This window comes from Nycticebus coucang, chromosome 8, assembly GCF_027406575.1.
Source record: "Nycticebus coucang isolate mNycCou1 chromosome 8, mNycCou1.pri, whole genome shotgun sequence".
In the NCBI taxonomy this organism is placed as follows: domain Eukaryota; kingdom Metazoa; phylum Chordata; class Mammalia; order Primates; family Lorisidae; genus Nycticebus; species Nycticebus coucang.
The window spans coordinates 107,136,731-107,159,429 of record NC_069787.1 but is presented as its reverse complement, the minus strand read 5'-3'; the positions used below and the strand labels follow the sequence as shown (position 1 = coordinate 107,159,429).

The 22,699-nt window shown below is 42.9% G+C and overlaps 1 protein-coding gene and 1 non-coding gene across 2 annotated transcripts in view; both read right to left on the bottom strand.

Annotated features, from left to right (window-relative positions):
- CLSTN2 (calsyntenin 2) overlaps nt 1–22,699 on the bottom strand; it is a 658,979-nt gene that overhangs the window by 410,023 nt on the left and 226,257 nt on the right. The window lies entirely within an intron of this gene.
- On the bottom strand, nt 6,777–6,883 carry LOC128592813 (U6 spliceosomal RNA). The gene has a single exon (XR_008382026.1). It is a non-coding gene; the product is annotated as a U6 spliceosomal RNA (small nuclear RNA).

Sequence of the window (22,699 nt, the reverse complement as noted above, 5' to 3'; positions counted from 1 at the left end):
AAAATTAAATCTCCTATGCTTTGTCTATAGATCAAATCCTTAGGTTGCAAACCAATAATCTAAATTTACATTATTTTGATTATTGTGGCAAGCATTACACAAGAATTTCTCTTCTTAGTACTCTAATGGTTATTTCAAGGACACATTCCTTGTATCCAGACCAAATGGATTCTTTACTCTTTCACTCCATTAAATTTCTGGAAAATTAAAAATTAAAAAAAAAAATTCTGGATCATGCTCCATTTTAGCTTGCATTGCATTTGGGAGCAGCCCCCTTGGTATATAGTTTTTTGTTTTCTGAACTTAATGATGGGATTCTTAAAAATTTCTATTGAATAGTGAAACATAGGACATCTCCACAGCTCAACCATGTTACAGCTTTTAAATAATTGCATCGATTGTAAAATGAGATACTAATTTCTCAGTACTGCTATGAAAATTGCATGACACAATCTAGTAACCCTGAGTAGAGAAGGCATTCAAACCCTCTGAAGTCCTCCAGCCCCTCTCATGATCTGCTGAGCTGTAGTCTTGCACTCTCACAAATATTTAGGCCTGCTTCACTCATTTAACAAATATTTATGGAATACCTAAAGTGTACAAAAACATTCTAAGCATTGAGGTAAAATGGGAAAAATCCTTGACAAACACGTTTAACAAAATTCAACATCCATTTAAAGTTAAAACTATCAGCAAACGAGCAACAGAAAATAACTTCCTTAATGTGGCAAAGAACTTTTACAAAAACCCATAGCTAATGTCATACTTAATGGTTAAAGAGTGTTTTCCTCCAAAGATCAGAAGGAATGCAAGAATGTTTACTTTCACCACTTCTATTCACATTGTACTGGAGGTTCTAAACAGTGCAATAAGGCAAGGAAAAAATATATCAGATTGGGGGCGGCGCCTGTGGCTCAAGGAGTAGGGCACTAGCCCCATATACTGGGGGTGGCAGGTTCAATCCCAGCCCTGGCCAAAACTATAAAGAAAAAATAAATCAGATTGGAAATGAAAAGGTAAAACTGTCATTCAAAGGGAACACAATCATCTTTGTAAAATTCTGTGAGATCAAAAATGCCACATGAATTAATAAGAGGTTAGGGCAGTCACAGGATAGTCAATATATAAAAGCCAATATACAATGGTATTTCCATGAACTAGCAATGAATAATTGAAAATTTAAGTCTAAAAATAGTGTTATAGTATCAAATACATAAAACAATAACTTTCCCACATATGAAAGCTATAACCCAATTATAACCTAAGAATATGGGGAAAGGGGAAAGGGAGGGGAAGGGAAGGGAGAGGATGGGTGGAGGGAGGGAAATTGGTGGGACCTACAGTGCATCTTACAAGGGTACGTGTGAAATTTACTAAATGTAGAATATAAATGTCTTAACACAATAACTAAGAAAATGCTACAAAGGCTATGTTAACCAGTTTGATGCAAATATTGCAAATTGTATATAAAATCAGCACATTGTATCCCATGATTGCATTAATGTACACAGCTATGATTTAATAAAAAAAAAAACAATAACTTTCACAAAATATATGCAAGATCTGTGCACTAAAAACTCTAAGATGGTGCTGAAAGAATGTAAAGACTGAGAAGTTTTAATGGAGGGGTAGTGTTCCTGATTTAATACACTTAATAAAGATGTGAATTTTCCCCCAAATTGATTCACACATTTAATGCACCTCAAATCAAAATACCAGTGGGATTTTTTAAAGGATGTGGAAGTTCAAGAATTTATTTAAAAATGCATTCGACCTGACAGCCAAACTAATTTTGAAAAAGAAGAACAAAATTGGAGGACACCATCTGATTTCAATACTCATTGCGAAGCTATCCTAATCAAAATAGTGTGGTATTGATATAGAAATAGACGTGTAGATAAACAGAAAGACTTTAGAGTCCAGAAAAAAAAAATATATATATATATATGGTTGAATCGTGTCAGACAAAGGTTCCAAGATGATTTAATGGAGAGAAGAATAATCTTTTTTTCATTAATTGCTGCTGGAAAATTTGGATATGGGTACAAAAAAAGGAACTTCAGTCCCACTGCATACACAAAAATTATCTCTAAAGATCATAGCCCTAAATATAGAAATTAAAATTATAAAACCTTTAAAAGAAATGAAGAAAAAAATTCATTAAGTCCTTGGGTTAGGCAAGTTTTATTAGAAGGGATTCAAAAGCAGTGGGCCATAAGAGATAAATTGATAATTCCAAACTTATTTGTTTTAATTTTTTAACTTATATATTTTTTTCAGAACACTCTTATGAAAACATTTTTAAAAGTTCACAGACTTGGGGAGGGGGATCGGTGGGATCACACCTGTGGTGCATCTTACAGGGGTATTTGCGAAACTTGGTAAATGTAGAATGTAAATGTTTTGGCACAGTAACTGAGATAACGCCAGAAAGGCTATGTTAACCACTGTGATAAAAATGTGTCAAATGGTTTATGAAGCGAGTGTATGATGCCCCATGATCATATCAATGTATACAGTTATGATTTAATAAAAAAATAAATAAATAAAAAAATAAAAAATAAATAAAAGTTCACAGAGTGGGAAAATATTTGTAAACCATATCATAAATATATATCTAAAACACATAAGGATATCATTCCTTATGTTGGATATGCAGGATATTACTCCTTCAATAATAAGACAAACTGAATTTTTAAAAAATAAGCAATGTTTGAACAGAAGTCACCAAAATAAGTGTATGAGTGCCAAATAAAAGCCTGAAAAGCTTTTCAGCATTGAATCATCAGGGATGTGTACATCAAACCCACAATGAGACATCACCATACCACCACCTGAATAGCTAAAATAAATCTTGACAACACCAAGTTCAGAGGGAGATGTGCAGAAACTGAAACTTTCCTACGTTGTTGGTAAGAATATAAAATAATGGAGACCCTTTGGAAAGTGGTTCATCATTTTTGTAGAAAATGACTCAGAAATTTTATTCCTAGGATTTATCCAAGAGAAATGAAAACATGAATTACACAAAAAGAGCTGGATGTAAATGATCATAGAAATTTTATTCAGAACATGTAGAACCCTGCTGGAAATGGCCATCAACCAGGGAATGGATAAACAAATTGCAAGGTATCCGGATGATAGACACATATGCAGCAATTAAAAAAAAAAAAGAAATCAACTATTGATCCATGTAACAAAACGGATGACTCTCCAAAGCACTTCACTGGTGACAGGAAGTGAAAGTCAGACAGAAAAGGCTGCATGCTGTCTGAGGCCATTCATACAGCATTCCAGAAAAATGCAGAAGTATAGGAACAACAACAGATGAGTAGTCACTAGGGCTTGGGTGGGTAAGGTAGAATTTGGGTGCAGAAGGACACAAGGGAACATCTGAGATGACGGAACTATTCTCTATCTGGATGTGCTGGCAGCTAATACTTCCGTGTGTGTGCATTTGTCAAGACTTATCCATCTTCACACTTAAAAAGAGGGACTCTTATTTTGCGTAAATTAGACCTCAATGAATGTGGGCAAGAAGAGTCTTTATTCTCAAAGGACTCTCAGACTAGAGGGGGGTCCGTGATAGCCAGTAATAGTAAGAGGTAGAGAGGAAGACGGTGAGCGGGTGCTGCAGGCGGGAGAGCAGCCCTGCCCAGCCATAGTCATGTGGGATCACTCCCTTCTAGGTCATGAGCAGTAGCAAGCAAGCAGGATAAAGGATGTGGAGGACTCCAGACAGAGGAATAATGTAAATGGGCAAAGGCCCAATAGTAAAAGCATTTCATATACCTTGGGGAAACTGTGAATAATTAGGTTTGGCTGGAGAACAAAGTTTGAAGGAGACGCAGCTACACAGCTGGGCTGAGGGACAGCGTTCACATTACCCAGGGCTGACGGGCAGCACAGAAGTCCTCCCGGAGCTACTTCCAAACCTAGCTTCACAGGGTGCTGGAGAACCATAACCTTTCCAGAAAGAAGCTATAGGTCTTGATGTTGTGGCTTGGCTGCTATTCCTTGTGTAATCTGTTCCTTTGACAGATCTGGACACTTTGGAAAGTGGTTCAGCATTTTCCTGATGTGCTCTCCCTGAACAAAATGCTGTGCCTTTTCGTTCCAATAGGCTGAGACCAGTCAGCTCATGCTTTGCTCCATCAGCTCTTCACAAAACAGCGTGCCTGTCTCAAGACTGAGTTCTGTCATGTCATGCCACTTCAGGACTGCTCCTTGCCTCTGGCTTGTCTCTTTTCTGTGATGTTTCAGCATCTGGAAAAATGACTGTGTCTTTGCACTCATGCAGAGGAAATACCAGTGTGATATTTCTGCTCCATTTACAGAGAAATTAGGTCTTGCCATCCAATGTGCCTTTAACTAGAGCACAGATGCATTTCTCAGGAGAGCCCCTCAGCTCTCTTCCCTTCGCTTCCACCTCTGAAAAGTACCTGAACGCTTCATCCAAGCACAGGGCCAATGGCTGATGATTTGCCTTTTGAATTCTTATGCTCTCATCCTAAAGTTGGCCTTCTGGCTACTGCTAGCCCCTGAATCCTCAGAACTCCAATACCTCTCTCTGGGTAAAAGTAAACTATTAGTAAAAAACATGGTTTCCTCATTACAAAATGCTCTGTCAAGGTTAACTATACTCTAGTAGATATATTATTCAGAGGTCAGGTTGTTGTTTTTGCCTGCCATGCCCATCTCCCCCTTCTGACCTGATCCCCTAGCAGAACCGCTTAGACCAGGATAGATATTAGACCCATGGGGAACTGATGGGTGTAATAGTCTAGGTCAATTGATTGCATTTTGAAATTTTCATTTAATAGACTCAGAAACAACAGTTTGCTTGGCAATAAGCACTTGAAAGCTTAAAAGGAAAGTTAATAAGGAGTTAGAATGTCATTCATGCAATGATCAGACATTTAGGGGAAGCTGAAAAATCCATTAAAATCATAGAAAGTCAATGTGCCAGAGATACAGAAATAGGGAGAAGATAGGCAGAGAGGAAATGCACCCGAAGTGGCTTCAGGAGTCTCAGACTTAGAGGCTGGCCTTGTACTCCTGTTTTCTAGCCCCAGGCCCTACTTACCCTTCCAAAACTCATCAGCCTGCGTGTCTGAGGGTGCCAAGAAAACCATTTAATAGTTCTTACCTCAACCACTATTTTTTCTATTTGTATTGGTTTGAGTGGGTGTCTGTTCTTGCAATGACTCCTAACTATAATAATTATAATAGCATTTTGAGAAGTATTTTTATTCCCTGCTTTAGAGTGAATCAGGTATAGGATCCCTGTCCAAGCAAACCCAGTCCTGCACTTCTTAGCCCACAATCCTCCAGCAGCTCTCCTGCCCTCCAAGGCCACTGAAGACCCCAGCTCCCTCAGTTACTGCCTTTGCCCTCAACATAGCCCTCCACTCACACTCCCCACTCCCAACTCCTGCCTGTTCATCCTTCAGGATTCAGCCTCAGTCCATGCTCCTCCAGGTGCCCTCCCCAGTCCCCCACGTCACTCTGTTGTGCCCGCCCTCATGCTACCTGTCTCCTGTACTGCCATCAGCTATTTCCCTGTCCCTCTTTCTTAGAAGCCCCTGGAGGGGGAAGCAGTTCCTTAGTCATGATGTCTAGTTCCCAGCACAGTGCCCAGCACACAGTAGGTCACTGGGAAATGAGGTGAGCACACCATTGCCTTGCTGGCCCCTCCAATACCTGAAGCAATCAGCAGCACTTGGATTCAATGAACAGGTCTTTCTACATCACCCAAAGAGGATGAGGGTGTGCCTCCCAAATCTTAGAGTGACATTTACCATCACTTAGAGGCAATGTATATAGCTTGCTAGAGGTACCAATTAAGAGAGTTTTAAACACAAAGCCCATGTGTATGACTCACATGCAAAAATGCACAAAAGATGAGATGAACGTTTCACTGTTTTAATTGGGTTGAAAAAGTGTTTGAAGAAACAATGACTGAGTCATTAATCTTTAACTGCTTGGAAGGTGATTTCAAGGGAGCAGAACACTGTCTTCCTTCTTTCCTTTGTATTCATCCACCCATCATTCCTATTTTCTTCATTCCTTTTGTCTATCATTTTCTATCTTAAAATGCTCAATCTTTTGGAGTGTGGATACTTCAATGTCATTAAACAAATGGGATTAGCCTGGGATGAGCTGTGTACCAACACCCTTGGGTACTGCCACGTAAGCCAGGTGCAAAGCTAGAAAGAATTGTACACTGGGCTACCACATAGTCTTATAAAAGTGGGATTTTACACACGCTATCTGGATAAAGCCAATAGGCCAGAGATCACCCTAAGAAAGACTCTGAGGTTGAGTTCAAGGGGTACTGTGCTTAATTTCAAAGTCCCAATACTCTACACTAGCAGGATATCTTAGCTGAATCTTTCAACCTCCCCAGCCGTCCACTCTCCTTTATGATATGAAAGTAATACCAATCCTGCAAGGTTCTGAGGAGGAAGATAAAATGAGGCTCTGAACTAGAGCTGACTCGCTGGTACCCTGCACTTTATAGCCCCCAGCAAACGCTTTTCAGTTCTGAGCCTCAGTATCTACAGGCTGGGATCAGGCCCTACATGGGACACAACATCCCAGATACAGCCCATCTCATGGGGGGATGGACAGCCTAGGCTTACCTCCCCAGGACTGGGAAAATGAGATGAAGTCTTGAAGGCGGCTGTGGTTCATTCAGCAAAGATCACTCAGAATAGGAACAAGTGAAAGAACTGTCTTTTTTCTTTTTTTCTTTTTTTACAGTTTAATGTATTAAAAATATGGAACGCTTCACAAATTTGCGTGTCATCCTTGAGCAGGGGCCATGCTAATCTTCTCTGTATTGTTCCAATTTTAGTATATGTGCTGCCGAAGCGAGCACAAGAACTGTCATTTTTTAACGTTCCCATTCAGCTGCTGGAGCCAACTCATTTTCCCCACAAAAAGTTTTGCCGATTGAACAATATCATTGGACTAAAGTGTGTGCTAAATTCTTATATCTGTAATTCCCCAATATTGTTATTACTTCTATCTTATTATCGCTGCATTTGAAACATCTTTAACCCCTCAAAGTAGCCCTTAAACTACTCAGGAATTTATGCTAATGAATGTAATTGTCTAAAACCCTTTCTGTAATTGTCATTGTCAGACCAGAATTATTACCTAGCCAATAAGGAACTGCCACTCTTGAGGGCCTACTATGTGCCAGGCGTTATAGTCAGGATGTCATCTAGTCCTCACGAGCCCCTCCATGGGAGGGCAGCCTTGGCTCTGCTTCATGGATGAGTGAGGAGAGGAACAGAGAGCTTGAGGAACTCGGGAAAGGCCATGGCCCTTGCATGGAAGAACTGAGACTCCCACCCCTCTGGCCATCCTTACTCCTACCCTAGATCAAGACAACAGTGAGCACTCGTTTCCACCTCTTGTGGGTCAAGCCTTGGACCAAGTGTCCGGCAGGGTGCAAGGAAGCAAGAAGCCAAGGCTAAGGCTGACTGGGTGATGTACTTTGGATGTTTATTTCCTCCAAGTCTCATGTTGAAATTTGATCCCCAACTCTGGAGGGGGCCTAGTGCATAGTGTTTTAGGTTGTGGGAGTGAGTCCTTTATGAAAGGTGTGGTGCTGGCCTCCTGCTGAGTGAGGTCTCCCTCTATTATTTTCCCTGAGAAATGACTGTTAAAAAGTGCCTGGCACCTCCCTTTTCTCTCTTGCTTCCTTCTTCTCACCATGCGATGCCCGCTTCACCTTCCATCACCAGTGGGAGCTTCCTGACACCCTCCCCGGAAGCAAATGCTAGTGCCATGCAAAACCATGATTCAAATAAAACCTCAGATATTCCTTCATAGAATCACAAACAGACTAAAACACTGGGGAACAGTCAGGGATCTCCAGGGAAACAGAACTAATAGGATATCCTATAACTCTGTCTGTGTGTGTGGATTACACATATATGTGTACATGTGTATATATAATGTGTGCATAGACATATATACATATGTATGTGTATATATGTGTGTGTGTATCTATCTATCTCTATATATATGTATTCAGAGAGAGAGAGTGGGGAAGGAGAGGTTTTAAGGAATTGGCTTGTGCATTTATGGGCTAGCTAATTTGGAACCTGTAGGGCAAGGCTGCAGGCTAGAAAACCAGGGAGAACTTGAAGCTGTAGTCCTGAGGTAGAATTTCTTTTATTCCGGAAAACCTCAGCTTTGGCTGTGAAAGCTCTTCAACTGATTAGATGAAGCTCACCCATGTTAACTGATTATAGATATTAACCACATCTATACCATCTCTTCACAGTAATGCCTAGATTAGTGTTTGATTAAATAACTGGTTGCTATAACTTAGCCAAGTTGACATATCACACCTATGGAAGAATCCTTTAGGATGCTATATTTACATCGAATGAGATTTGAAGTACAAATTCCTCTAAGCTCAGAAAAGAACACCATATTTTTGTTTCTCTACTGGCAAAGTAATAAATAAAACCCTTGTGGCTTATGCTACCAACTTTGTTCTCGGAGGGAGCAAATGTGTGATACACTTTTATTGCAAGTTCCATTTCATGCCTTAGATTCTAAGATGTTCAGAACAATGGATGGCAATTATCTGGTTTATAGTATATTCACTGCAAAATGCTGCCTACTTCTCAACGCTTCAGAAAGAAAGCACCAGCAGGGCAATTTCACTTCTTATTTATGTGGACAGTTATCTGCATTTTACCAGCTTTGGCTCCTTCCTGGAAAGGTAAGGAATGTCAGATGCAGAGGATAGGAGAAAAACCTCCTCTTCCCTCCCACCAAATATACAATCATAATAAAACTGCAAGCCAAATACCCTCGGTCACCCTTCCGATAGTCTGGAGTGTCAGTGTACCAGATAAGATGGTTCCATTTTTATCCACATGTCTGCACACCTGCTTCCCAGTTCAGCTTAGCTCCAGCACCCCTGACTCAGGGACTCTGACCAGTCCTTATACACATACCCAGAACTGAATTAGGTCTCTCTCCATGTCCTCCTGTAGCCCCTGCTTATCTAGCATAGCAAGGACTATACTGCAATGTTAATATCCTTAGCATCCATCCTCTACCAGACGGCAGGGAAAGATGCTAGGTTATGTATTTCTAACTCAGCATAACAATTCTCAGAATATGGTCAGGAACCCTTGGAGGGGGGTCCCTGAGACCCTTTCAGGGGTTCACAAGGTCAAAACTATTTTTATAAAAGTGCTAAGATAGTATTTGCTTTCTTTGCTTTCATTCTGGAGGAGTTTACAGAGGATATATAATGTGATACAGCACAGACTGATAGGAGAATCCAGCTGTCTTCTATTAAGCCAACATCAAAGACATTTGTGAAAATGTAAAACAATGGTGCCCCTCCTGCTACTTTTTAATTTTTGATAACATAGTTATTTTTAATAAAAAGTGTGTTATTTTGGTCCACATGTGGTAACTACTAATGTTATTTTTAACTGAGTTAAAGTATTTTATACTTTAATTAATAAGTATATACTATTAAATGTTATTTGTTTTAATTACTAATATACTAAATAGCAATCAGGATAACCCACAAAAACTAAAACTAAAGGTCTTTAATTTAAAGTGTTCTAAGACCAAAAAGTTTGATGTATGGCCTGACAAAAGGATGGGAAACATGGTATATACAACTCGGGGAGAAAGAAAAAGGCTGTGGCTGGGTTCAGTGGCTCATGCCTATAATCCCAGCACTGTGGGAGGCTGAGGAGGGAGAATGGCTTGAGCTCAGGAGCTTCTCGCCTGAGTGAGAGAGAGACCCCAACTATGAAAAAATGGAAAAACCCAGCCGGGCACTGCTGCAAGCACTGTGATCCCAGTGGCTTCTGGAGGCTGAGGCAGCGGGAGTCTGAGGCTGCAGTAAGCTACGATGCCACTGCACTCTGCTCAGGGGATAGGGTGGGACTCTGTCTCAACAACAACAACAAAAAAGCAAAGAAATAAAAATTAAAAAAAATAAGCAAGGAAACAAAAAAAGAAAAGAAAAAGACTGTGAATGAAGCAAGCAGGAGGGGGAGAAGAAAGGGACAGCAGGGGCAGGGGAAAGAAAGGGTGTCGGAAGCTGTCAAGGTAAGACACATAATCAGCTCTCGACTTAACTCAGTTGAGGGAAAGTCAATCAATGTATTGACAAGATCAGTTCTTTTTCTGATTCTGGTTGTGAAGAAAAAGCACCTTGTTGATTGACTAGCTTGCACACTAATGTTGTGTTACTGCATAGGTAACAGAGCCTCTGATTCTTTTGCTAAAGAAAGAGGAGCATCTTCTCTTGTACCATGAACTTTGACTGCATGCTGTTGGGAGAAGAATTGTCTGGAATCACATTCCCTCTACTGCTTACAGCCTGGTTGAAGAGAGTGCCATACAAAGAAACAAACTTCATAAGTCATCCCAGCAAAAGGCATCAAAGGTTAAAAGCATTGTGATGAATTTCTGAAATAAATTTGAACTCTGAATGGTGTTTGAGAGGCAACCGTTGTGTCTCAAGAGAGAAATCATGATCTTAACGATTTTAAAGGGTAATTCCACTGATGGAGGTGTCAGTTTCCTCTAGAGGTAAATAGAATCTCTCAAAGCCTAAGACATTCCCAAAATTGATGGCTGTGACCCTGGCTCTCACCATTACTGATCATGGGACCTGGCACATGGGAGGCATGCTAAAAATGTGTGTTAAGAGATTATCAGTGAATTAATAAGCCCTTACTACTTGCATCAAATTGTCTTTCCAGGTAGAGACTCATTTGCAGCAATTCCCTTGCAATTATAAATTATCTTAACAAAAGAAAGCAAATAGTATCCTAGTGCTTTTATGGAAATAATTTTGATATTGTGTACCCCTGAAAAGGTATCAAAGACCACTCCACTGGAGTTCTTGGCCATATTTTGACATCTGCTTTTCTAGGTTAGTGACATAGACAAAAAGGACCCATCACCTTTCCTTACCTCCCCGGTAGAGGCTAAGACATCCTTATTTCTTAACGATTTTTCATTGACCAAGAGAATTCTGGTTTCCACGTACATTAACACTACTGGGAATAATTAAAAAAGAAAAAAATAAGGAAAACAAAGAAGATAGATGAGTAGATAAAATTAACTGGCATATGGTGAACACTGGCCAGCATAACATGAGAAGAATTCCATGAAATTCCATGGAGTTGAGAATGTCTAAGGGAGAAAGTAATTCCTTAGTCATGAAATCATATTGCCACTAAATGTGGGTGATGAACCAGACATACATATTGTCTGCAATAAAGCACACAGATGTACTAGTAACAGACTGATTTAGGGTAAGGAGAGTCTAAAAGACTCTTACAAACATGAAATAATAAATAGAATTAATTATGCAGGGCTTATTAAATTGAATTTAAGATGGATGTCATGTCATTGACAGTGTTTTATTTGGTGTGCTATGTATTAGTGAAAATGGAGATATTTACATAAACAGTTACATGTTAATTCTCAATATCATTTTCTTAAATATATTCTTTTAATAAGAATTGAATTTCCCACCAATGACCCCCCACCAACCATTGGACATTTCCTGGAACCCAATCAGCTTCACACTGTATCATCTACTAAGGGCAGGATCAAGGCTTTTCCTGCTACCCAGCTGGTATCTGGTAAGAGTTATTAGAACCTTTTCTCCCTCTGACGTTAGCAGGGTTAGTCCAGGGCCTCCAAAAGGCAGACACCAATGGAGGATTAACAATGGAAGGATTTGAGTAAGGAAAATGCCCACCTGAGGGAAAACAGGGAGGAAACCAGAAAAGCCTGGCCCAGAAAAGCCTGGCAAAAAGGTTAGACCTTGAGTCAAGCAAACTCCCAATGCAAGGAGGAGGGAGCAAATAATAAGCAGAAAGTGTCCCAGGCAGTCTAGATAGGACCTGAAAAAGCCAAGGCCCTTGGTGTCTGAAGGCAGGGGAGAGTCTGCCTCAGCAGCTCTCAGTATCCCCATGCTCAGTCCTTGGCTGGGAACAAGCCATCGAAGGTCTGGCCTCAGCGCCAAGATGGCTCACTGGCTAGCAGCTGGGGCCCTCCTTACACTCCCTACAACTGCAGTCTGTGAGATACCTCCTCAGGGCTGTCACACAGAGTGCCTCAGTTTCCTTAACCATCTCTGTCCTAGAAGTGATAGGCAGTGAGGTGAGAGAGGCATGGGATGAAAAAATATATATATACCCAAATTAAATGTTTATGCTGAGAAAGAAGGACAAACATAAGTTCAACAAGATTGCCACCCAGGAGGGGTGGGAATAAATCTGCCTTAAAGGGAAAAAATGAGAGAAAGCATGGCTATGGTTGTGAAGTCACCTTCGTATTCTTGTTCTAACCTGGAAATGGTTTTTGAGACAGACTATGATCTCACTGCACTAAGCCATCATAACTGTCTTGAAATTTTGGAATCCCTTATTCCATGACCGTGGAGTCATTAATGGTGAAAGCCAGCTAAGGATGTACACTCAGCAGGCGTGCAATAAACTGAACTCAAGCACATTTGCATGGTGTCCATTGGGATATTATCAATCCAAGGAGTTTCCAATGCACTGAGCAAAGAAGATTCCTGGGCACACATAGGATACCCCAGATCCAGTCCTGGCTATGGCAAAAAGGGGAGGCAAGGATGATTGGTGGTTCTTATCTTAAGGATGAGCCCCTGACTAGATATAATTTACTGTTTCCATTCAGACATTCAGGAAACCCCTCACTCCTGGTCACCTCTTTGGAACAGGAGGTAACTTTTGATTTCCTCCGCAGACCTGCTCTGTACCTCCTAAGCACCATCTCAGAAAGTGGCACCACTTTGTCTACTCAAGGCCAAAGCCTAGGAGGCCCCTTGATTCCTGCCTTTCCCTAACCAACAATCTTTATACTTTCACAGGTAATCCTTCACCAAGCTCTGCCATTTCTATACTGACACAGGATGCAGAATTTCTCTTCCTCTACCTACCAACACTCCATCCCCAGCCAACACCACCTCCCACTTTGGCCTCTGCAAGAACTCCCTAATTTTCTTCTCGCTTCACTCTTTTCAGCTATAATTCCTTTCCGCACAGCTTCCAGAGTGATAGCTGCAGAAAGGAAAACTGATCATACAGCAGGCCATGGCAACTTCCCCTTAGTTGCCCTCACAGCAGCCCCCACACTAAAGTCCAAACTACTTCTCATGGCCCACATCCCACCACCTTCCCTTGACTCTGTCACACTAACCTCCTTTTTATTCCCCAGATGCATAGGGCTCTCCACACTAGCTGCCCCCTCTGTCAGAAATGCCTTTCCCCCAGTCACATGAACACCTTCCCTCATCACTCTCCTCCATCAAACCTCCAAGAACCTCTTCCTGGAGACCTTGCCCATAATTGTCTATCACACCTTTGTTCTTTTCATCACAATGATCACACCTTTGTAAGTCTTGACTGTTTAATTGTCTCCCTTGCCCCAGGGTAATGAAAGTCCTGGGAGTACGTGCCTTGTCTGTTTTGTCCATCACCGTTTCTTCAGAGCTTAGTCAGTGTCTGCCCATGGTAGGCACCAATAAATAGATGCTGAGTCCATGAAGACACTAGCGTCCACCAGGCCTCTCAGAGAAGTCAGAAGAACTTCTTCCTACACCGGCCTCCTTCCTAGTGTAGAGCAATTCTCTGACTCAGCTGGCTTCCCATCACAATGCTATCTCTCATCTATGATGACTGCCATTATAGTTGTCTGTTCCCCTCCCCTGTGATGCCCCAGGCACTGGTGGCACATGCTCAGACATTCTCCATCTTAATACTCTCAGCTTTGTCCAAAATTTGAGAAGAAAATTTGAGAAGTTCCCAAGGCCCTTTATACTCAAAAGGGATGAGGCTCAAAGAAGGAATTCAGAGGCAAGGCACCAATTTTGAGAACATTCCCTTTGAGGCACTTGTGCCTTGATTTCCTTTGTAACAACCAACCTCCTTTCTCCAACATGCACGCAGGTGATCCAGCTCTCACAGCTCTCTCCACAGCACTAGCTGCCAGAACAGGTGGATAACACTCAGTAGGGCTCTCCCCAGCACCACATGGGCAGCCCTCTTGTTATTGCTGCTGAGCTGAGTGCCTGAGACAGAGCTCTTGACACATTCTCCCTCCAGGTAAGTAGTTCCAGCCTCGAAGAGTTACACATTTGACAGGAGAGCATGCTCATGTTTTTGTGTAGGCCTGTTTGTTCTTTTTTAAATGCCTGGCAGCCCCTTGTATTGCCTGTTCCAAAGGGTACATTGTTCCTCCACCCTGTGTTTTTATACAGCAGCCCTGCCTACACATGCTTCAAGATTCTAAAAGGGGCTGGGGGTAGCTGTGCAGGGGACAGTGCTAAGATCCTCCTCCTTCAACAGGGGAAGTTGAAACCTCAACCTTTTCTCCACTGAAGTTTAACAAGCCCCACACAATTCTGAAATGCTCATAAACCAAGCTCTCTGAGATGGCACATAAACCAGGCAGGCAGCCAAGTTCCATGGCCAACATGGCTGCAGTCAAGCTTGTGTGTCTGAGTTGAATCAAGTGCATGTAGAGACAGACATTGATTCCAGGGCCTGTCCCCAGGACTTGCACATAGTGAGTTCTTTAAGTATCTCTTGGATAGTGAAACATTTATGTCTTGGGTACATAGATTACTTCTAACTCCACTGACCATGGCATAGGAAAAATAGCATTTCTCATAGCAAAGGAGGACTGACCCCCTGTACAGAAAAATTTTGTAAACTGTATGCTTAATCCTGGTGTAGGTGGTTGAGGAAAGACATAGCTTCCTCCCCACTGTAATTTCCCAAATAGCTCCCACTCAGGAATAAGACTGGGCTAGAATGTGAACACCAATTGCCCAACTACCCAGTTTAGTTCACAAGCAACAATTTATTCAACAAGTATTTACATAGTCGGTGGCTATTCTGTGTGTGTGGGGGGGACTAGGGGAGGTGTTAGAGGTACAGCACTGATAGCTGTGTAAATAACAATTCCAATTGTACTAAGTAATTACACTAATGATTATAATCGGAAGAAGTGCTAAGAAGTCTTCCAGCATCCTGTGAGGATGTACACCAAGGGGAAGAGCAGGAGGGACACCTTTCAGATGTGACAGGTGACCTGAGAGGAATGGAAACATGCTCCAGGGCAGAATTATAAAAGACTCTGGGAAAGTTAGGAGTGTGGTCCATCTGAGAAAGACGTGTAAAGAGAGAACCTTGTGTGGGGTAGACGGGAGGCAAGGGCCAGCTCTGCCCGGATAAGCTCCCAAGGACATCAGAACAGGATTCACAGCCCTAACTATGTCATTTAAGATGTTAATGAATACATTAATTATAAGTAATACTACATTAGTTAATAGTTAATCTAAGAGATATAATTTTGTTGGAACTTCGGAGAAAGGGGAGGTCAAGGATGAATTCATCTTTGCAGGCTTTCAGGAGTGGGGGCTGGGCCCCAGCTGGTCTTACAGGATGGTCTGGGCAGGCACAGAAGCAAAGGAAAGTAAAAAATCTGGACATTCTCCTACTCCTCTCTCCTCGTCAATCCCTCTCTCAGAATGTCTCTATGTTGCCCTCATAAAAATGTCTCACTGCATAGGTCAGGGCCAACATTGCCCATGGAGCAATGGGACTGGAAGCAAAGCAGGTGCTCAATAAGATGAGATAGAGAAATTAAGTTCCTTTTGGTCAAATCACTTATAGCTGCAGACAGGGCTTTTTGATTAGCTTGTGCACAAGACGCAGGTGTCTCCAATGTCTCCTTCACTGTGCCTGCCACGGCCGCCTCCCAGCTGCAGGCAGCAGGGCCTCTCTAGAAGGCAGATTGGATCAAAACACCTTCCTGCCTACACCCTTCCAGCAGCTGCTGCTGCCCTGTGTATAAGATCTCACACCTTAGCCTGGCTTGCAGCCTGTTTGTCCTGCAATCTCCTCTTGTCTCTGATTCCCATGTCTTGCCTGATCTTCTCCAGCACCTGGAGCTACTCCTTGTTTCCTAGGCATACCCCTGTCTTGCTTCTCTCCCACTGTGCCCAAGAGTTTTGGGATATTCATCACTCTTCCTACAAGACCTTCTTTTGTAGGCCAAGGGTATCACTAAATATTCACTTTCTTGCTAGAATCAACTCTCTTGTGCACAGTCTTGAAGGAAAACACTCCTTAAGCTGTGTATATTTGCAAATAACTTCTCCAAAAGGAGTGTATTGTTTCATCTGGCTTTCTGTGGCCAAGGAGGTGAGCACTGCCCAACCATTTCCCAAGTATCAACTGTGTTTACAGCCCATGACAGCCACCAGGAAAGATGCAGGGCAGGCACAGGCCTTCCATTGCCAAAGTCACAGCCTAAATGGACCACCAAATGGTCCATCAGTGGCACCACCAAATGGAAGGAAGCCCTCTCAGAGCCAGAAAGGAGGTGCCATGTAAAATGAGATCAATATTCTATTTTGACTTTACTGTTGCCTTTCTGTTATTGTTATAACTAATGCTAGAAAAGGAAGAAGCAAGGGCAGAGGAAGAAGGAAGCCGTGGTGCAGCTCAAAGGCAGCCTCGACAAACCCAAGGATGCGGAATGGCCCTTTCTCAGCTGTCCTGAGTTGGGCTAAGATAGATGAACCTTTGCACTCCTGAATTTAGCAGTTACTGGTGGGGGCCACCCCAGGAATGGTTTTGGGCACAGTACCTCACTAAAGCTGAAACAATGCCTGAAGGAGTTGACAGCTGGGACCTGTTTCTGTCAACAGTTCGCCCAGCATTTGAGGCAACTAATACTTTCCTGAACTAAATACTTTACTGAATGGCACATTGCTGAGTCTACCATACACATCGAAAACTTACAACAACACACTGATATAGACAGTATCTCCATTTTACAGGTGAAAAACTGAGGCTTGATGTGAGGAGCGTTTGGCCAAAGTACTAGAGCTGGATTTGAACTCTGCTCTGATTCCACAGTTTATGCTTCCTTCACTGTGCTCATTCCTTCCAAGAAGGCAGAGGACAGAGGCCCACACTGTGCCCCCTCACCTGGCAAAGGCTGGACGCACAATAGACCATAAGTAGCTACTCTTAGTTGAGGTGATAGGATGACCCAGGAAGAAGTACATGTTCTCAGGTGAGTACAGGGACTGAGCAGAGCTCACCACCTTGTGTGCTCACCTCTCCCTTCTCTGAGGGGCTCTGCCTCATCCTAGGCCACATCAGGAAGCCAAAGGGTAATACTAGAGGTAGGAAAACATTGATACTGGAAAATAATGTTGTCTAACTTAGCAAATAAAAATAGAGGACATCAAGTTAAATTTAACATTTAGATAGACAACAACTGATTTTTTTCCACATAAGTATTTCTATGCAATGCTTGAACCATGGTTCTATTGCCAAAAAACCAAAAATGTTACTTATCTGGCATTCCAATTAACTGGGCACCCTGTGTTTTATCTGGCAATACTAGTTACGGGTGAAGAGGACGGCCTCCATCCCTATCTACAAGATGATTTCAATGGCACAGAATGTTCCTCAGACCAAACTCTTTCCTGTCTAGTGTCTGAAATCCATATGCCTGCATCCCAACTTTCCTCTTGCATGGCTAAAATTACCGCTTAGTGTAGACTAATAAGCATAAGAGATCACATATTAGGAGGAGGGACAGCCAAAAATGAACATTTCCAAGGGGACGAAGAGCTCGCAGAGAAGACTGATGGTGCTGGGAACCTTGTGAGCTTCTCTGTGTTGCTCAGTCCAGCTCCATTAGGAGGAAGGTCCATCTTTCAGGACTGCAGATAAGCTCATGGGCTCTCCTCTCCCTGTCTTGAAGAGAAACACTCTGCTCCCCCTAAATTGAGCCTCTGCCTACCGAAACCCAGCTGCACCCCCGGCCTGTTTATAGGCCATCAAGAAGCCCAGTAGCCCATTGCCACTGCATCTAGAACAGTCCCAAGTTTTACAAAAGTCCCAGCTTCCTGCTCAGAGTCTTCTTATCCTGAAGCTGACCTAGAACTTGAGGTTTCTTAGCAGCTGTGTGATAAGGGGACAGTATAAAGACAATCAAAATGCTACCACAAGTGACCTGAAGTTCTTTCTTTCCTCTCAACTTTCCAGATGAACCATTCCTTTTTATTACCCAGAGATTCATAAAAATGCGTAAGCGAATGCAGCAGCTTAAATAGTTTTCTTTTAGGAGTTTGGCACTAAACACATTAAATGAATTCCCTCAGCCCTTGGACAAGAAGCCATTAGATATGGACTATTACTTGCATTATCATTACATTAGTGGGTCATTATGAAAAATAAAAGTTCTAATCAGCATGAACATTTATAAAGTGCCAAGATGGGGAATATGCCAGGCTGGGCTGTCTCAAACATCTAAACTAACCACAGTGAGTAATGACTTTGAACAAAAAAAAAAAAAAAAAAGGTTGAACATAAAGAATTGCTTTAACAAATCCTACTCAAAGTCATTAGCAATTAAAAGCTTTAGGGAGAAAGAGGAGGTCCACCCCCATCTTTCCAGCTCAGTAAGAGTTTTCTGCTCTCCTTGGTGACCAGTGACAATACTCACTGTTTTTTAACTTCTCCCAGCCTCCAGCTGGAAGGAGAGGACCCTGTAAAGTCCCCACAGGTTCTAGGCAGCCTGTGGGGCCCCCAGAGGTGGCTGAGGGGCTGCAGTGGGTTTGAGGAGCAGCTTTAGGAACAATGTGGGGAGCCCTCTACCTCTGCTGTAATCCTGCCCTTTCTGGCTCATCATTTGTTTTTACTGTGATCCTCTTTATGAGTTATTGACTACCGGGAATGAGCTACATTCACCTTCAAGGTTTTACCTGGTTTTACCTTCAAGGGCAAACCAGGCAGTTACTAACACAAGGTGATTTTAAAGTGACCAAGCTACCTACTTGTCATGTGGCAGGAGACCCTGCTATGTCTATGGAAGTGTGAATAAATCACAGGGGCCAGACACTGGGGCTAGCACTGAGGCTGGATCAGGTGGGCAAGTTATCCTACACAGCATGACCAGAAACAGACTGAGTCAGCAGGCACGTGGCAAACTACCCAAGCAGTTGAGCATAGGATCCAGCAGAGAAACTGACCCAACCCTTTTAGGTAGCAAGGGCCCCTCAAGGATGGGGCCTGCATTCAGAGACAAGGAACAAGGTGGGCCTAAGGCAGGAAGGTCATATTTGTTTTGTTTTGTTTTGCTTTTCTGTTTTTGTTGTTGGTTTTGGTTTTTGAGACTGAGTCTCACTCTGTTGCCCTGGGTAGACTGCTGTGGCATCATCATAGCTCACAGCAATCTCAAACTCTTGGACTCAAATCATCTTCAGCCTTAGCCTCCCAAGTAGCTGAGACTACAGGCATACACCACCATGCCTGTCTAGTTTTTCTATTTTTAGTGGAGATGGGGTCTTATTCTTGCTCACGCTGGTTTTGAACTCCTGAGCTCAAGCAATCCATCTGCCTCAGCCTCCCAGAGTGCTAGGATTACAGGTGTGAGGCACCAAGCTTGCCCAGGAAGGTCATCTGTGAAGGCTCAGCCTCAGGAGTCCTTCCATTCTCCTCAGGGATGCTCTCCCTAAATTCCTAGGTGAAGTAGCCCATTCCCCTGGCTTCTGCACAGACGCTTATCTTATTGCACTTCCTTGTTTCCATCAGTTAGACTGTGACCTCTGCTGGGGAAGCAAAGTGTCCACATTAACTCACTCATCCATCCGTCCATTCATCCATTCACTCATTCAGACATGAATTTCCCAAGAGATCGATGGTCAGAGTGTTCCTTGCATGATGCCGGGTGCTTGTCTTGTCTCTGTATATCCAGCACTTGAAACGGAGCTTAGCACCGAGTAGGTACTTAATGAATGCTGATGACTAGATGCACAGATGACTGGGACCTCTTCTGTAAATAGTGCTCTGGGCAGCCAGGTCACTGGAGGGATGGGAACAGGTGGTGCAGGAGGAAAAGGACGGTGGATGGTGATGGAAGTCCCAGATTCTGGACTGACACAAATGTCCCAAATGGCCAGAAATGGCTCCCTCACTGGGCCATCCCACTAAATGAAAACACTTTTATTGCCAGCACCATTACTCTTTTGGATTAAGATATTTTCTTTTGTGTGTTTCTAGTAAATACACACAATTTCTTGTGTTTTCCTTTCCCCTAACAGAGCTTGCTTTGAATTATATGCCTGCTTTATTTAGCAAAACCTCAAGTAGCCATTGAGAAGGGAAGGACTCCCCATCTGTTTCCATAGCACTGCCTGCTCCACAAAACCCTCTCAGCCCACTTCCCTGGGTGCCCCATTCTCTCTCCTGCTTTGTTTGAGCTATCTAGCCCTCCTGCTTTCCCGTAACAGCCCAATGACATTTTGCTGAGCTTTTGCTATTCCTAGATCCTTTCCCTAATAAAAACAACCTGTGTTGCACACTGCATCTCAACTACAGTTAAATTTCTCTTCCTTGCTGTGTGTTCAGTGCCTTTGGTGCATCCCAGTTATTGTAAGTTGTTATATGCTTAGTTGAACTTATTAAGTTCACTTGTTTCTAGTTTTGTTGATTTTCATTTCTGTAATGGATTCTGTGCCTCTTCATATGTATTTTTACAACAAGCTTTCTCAGCCAGCAGGGCCCACAGGGAGTTATACCTCACCAGAGGGTAATAGGTGGGCTCAGAGTAAAGTCCTGGGTAAAGTTCTTCCCAGTGGCTGCAATGTGGCTTCAAGCATTTTGTCGCCTTTTGTCCATATCCACCTAACTAACTCCCAGTCACAAGGCAGGTTTCTTAAGGAAAGTGTTTTGAAATGGCAGGCCATGCTGCAAGCTGGCAATCTCACTCATGGGCAATGATTTTCATCAGGCAGAATGTTCTGTAACGCCATCTGTCCCACTTGGGTGGGATGTGTCGGGAAGATGGTTCTGCCGGCTCCAGGAATGATATTCTTTGAACCCAAGAAACCCTTCTGTGCTTGGAAGAAGCACTGGAATCTTGCCTGGAACTTGTTAAATTACAGAAGGCTGAGCAGAGCATGCAAAGCTGGGAATATGTTAGAATTTGCCACCAGGGTCCTCTGGCTGTTGGCTGGACAGCCCCAGGCAGGGTGCTGCTTCAGTACCAGCCTCAGCTAGTGGAAAGCAAAACTGCATTTCCCATCACTTGCTGTGTCTGCGGAGACAGCTGAGAGAGATTGCGTCTAAGTAGCCCCTTGGGAGTCTACTTATTCCATTGATTCAGCCTTGCTGAAACCATTTGGAGAACTTCTGAGAATTGCCTTCAGCTATGATCCTTCCAGCAAGTGCTGTACAGGTCCCATCTGTGCAGAGCACCTGGTCCGTGCCATCCATTCCTCCCAGAAACCCTATGTCTTTAGAAATCATAGTCTCCCTTACACAGATCAGGCCCATTAGGCTCAGAGAGCTGCAGATTTTTCCTATGATTCCTCTACTCCTGTGGGCCAGAGAAGGAGTCTGAAATCAGGGCTTTCTGATGGCATAGCCTGAACTCTACCACTCCCCCAGGTTTGCCATCGATTGCTGTCTATAGTCACTGGATAAATGTTTGCTGAGGTGATGCCTGTGTCAGGAGCTGGTTACAGAAGGTTTAAGTAAAGACACATTCTCTGATCTCAAAGAAATCACAGTGTAGGGAATAATTCCTTAACTAAACTATTCCAAGATGGGAAAGCTATCGAGGAATAGCTAAGAGGTAGCGGGAGTGGGGGAGGATAGGAAACGGTCTTCCTGGGGAAAGCAAAGGTGTGAACCTCTTTTACAGAAGACGGGAATTAAAATGACTCTATGGGGCAAGGGAAAAAAGGATTGGGCTTTCTCACCTGTAGCCCTGATGGAAGACACCTTGTGTTCCTAGACAGCCACAACTGTGTACAGTAAAGTCATGCTTATATAACTGCTGTTTGGCATTTGGCCCTTTCTGTTCCCCTGGGTATAAAGGTGCACAGGAATTCTCCCCTGCACAGATTGTGGAATGCAGATTGCAATGCGTAACTTAGCTCCCCAGCCCCCAGGAGCTAGGGTGGACCTCCCACACAACTTAGTTCACCAGCTGCCAGCTGAATAAAGCATGTTACACCTGCCCTCTAGGCCTGAGTTTCTCTCTGGTCTGGTTGGATTAGAACACTGGCATTATGCTCTTCAAAGATAGCAAGGAGTCATCAAGACCCAAAGGAAAGGGAAATTGTTGTAGGTAGAGGAAAAGTCCCATGCAAATACCCCAAGGGAGAGGAATGTGCAGCCTGTTGGGTGAGTAAAAATGGTTTAATATGACCTGGAATCCAGATGTGAGGTGGCACAGGCTGGGGTTGTGAAGAACAGCCCAGCCTCACCAATGTCCAAAATGAACAGCACTTTGAGCTTAATTTGGCAGTTTTGGTTTATGGGTCCTGAAAGCAATCTTTGTCCATAAAAGTGGGAAAAAGGCATTTTAAACATTTTTAATATAATCAGAATAAGCGTGCAATCTCCTAGGGGGACAATTTTTAACATCACCCCTCATTTGGAGGCCTGCTCACATGAACAGGAGTCCTATTTGTCTCCACCCCTCATAACTTCTCCACCCATCATCATAAATAACTGTAGAAATTCAGTTCTCCATCAATTCCTGTTGACAAACAGCCAATCCCCTAATCTTCAATTTGACTGAGTTTGATGTCTTTCACGTAATTCGGGAGGCTCTT